The sequence below is a fragment of the Etheostoma spectabile genome, chromosome 11 (assembly GCF_008692095.1).
Source record: "Etheostoma spectabile isolate EspeVRDwgs_2016 chromosome 11, UIUC_Espe_1.0, whole genome shotgun sequence".
Lineage (NCBI taxonomy): Eukaryota > Metazoa > Chordata > Actinopteri > Perciformes > Percidae > Etheostoma > Etheostoma spectabile.
Window position 1 is genome coordinate 22,546,438 of NC_045743.1, and position 1,368 is coordinate 22,547,805.

At 39.2% G+C, this 1,368-nt stretch overlaps 1 long non-coding RNA gene across 1 annotated transcript in view; it reads right to left on the bottom strand.

Annotated features, from left to right (window-relative positions):
- Nucleotides 1-471: 471 nt before the first annotated feature.
- Nucleotides 472-1,368, bottom strand: part of LOC116698095 (uncharacterized) — a 21,030-nt gene continuing 20,133 nt past the window's right edge. Inside the window, exon 3 of the long non-coding RNA XR_004334111.1 lies at nt 472-484. This is a non-coding gene — a long non-coding RNA (uncharacterized LOC116698095). The remainder of the gene's footprint in view (nt 485-1,368) is intronic.

Here is a 1,368-nt window from a genome sequence, read left to right on the forward strand (position 1 = left end):
AGAAGATTGAATGACAAGTGACAGGGAAGTTTTGATAATGAATTTCTGACATTTTATGTGTAAAGTGGATGTTACATTTTATAAACCAATCTTTCTGCGTCTTGAGAATTTTGCATGCTGACCAACTACCATTACTTTAAAGTATTCATACCACCAAGTAAAAAATACTCGGTTTAAAGGTAAAGTCCTGCATTGAAAATATTACTTAAGTAAAAGTATGTAAGTATATATAGAAAAAAGTTCTAAAAGGAAAAATACTCAATGCTGGAACATTCACGCACACACACACACACACAAACACACACACACACACACACACACACACACACACACACATAAACCAAAAAAAGCTACAAAAGGGTAAAAAAGAGAGTTGGGGGGGGGGGGTAGTTTATAAACATCAGATTTATAAACTACTTGTGTTTTGTGTCCAGAAATCTTAATGTGTAAATTAACTAGCAACTAAAGTAACTAGCAACTAAAGCTGTCAGATAAATGTAGTGGAGTGACTAAAGTAACTAGTAACTAAAGTAACTAGTAACCGAAGCTGTCAGAAAGTAAAAAGTAGAATATTTCTCTCTGAAATGTAGCGGAGTAGAAGTAGAAAATGACAAAGAAAAGTAAGTACAAGGAGTAAAGTACAAGTACCTCAACATTTGAACTTAAGTACAGTTAATCACATGAGGCTTGTATCATCAGGTTGTCATTACTTGGAATTCTCCATGGGGGCGACAGACACTACGCACTATACCTTCAATTAGTGCTCTTTCCTGATTAGGTGAATGAAGTGTTACAGGGTTTAGCATTTAATCCCTCAACAGGGTGTGAGCTTCGAAAATTAAGTTTTTAGAGACAAAGTAAGAAGACTATGAAACACCTTTTAGTCAAAATGTACATATAACACGTGGCACACAAAATACTGCAGAATGGAGAGAACGGAGAGCGACAAGACAAAAGAGAAAACTCTTCCTAGGACTCTAGATATGAGCTTTGATGATTTGGGACAGACACACAAAACACTTCAGGGGAGGGACAGAGGGGAGAAGAAAGGGAGTGAAAGAAAGGGAAAAACCCTTTACATCTGGAAAAGACTCTGACAGGAAGCCACCCATCTGTGGCCAAACAGCTGGGGGCCAGACAGAGTGGACCCTGTCAGCATGAGTGTGTTTAGTGTGTGTGTGTTGGCTCGTGGTGAGCAGGTGGGGGTGGAAGAGAAAAGGCTAAATCACCGGTCTGGAACGATGGATGTCACAAGATGTCTTCCCAGCACCATGCTATCTGAGATGGGACTATTTCTTTTTTTTGTCAGAACAGACAATTAACCTGTTGAAACCACTGTCCTCAACACACTCAGACCTCTGACAGCCC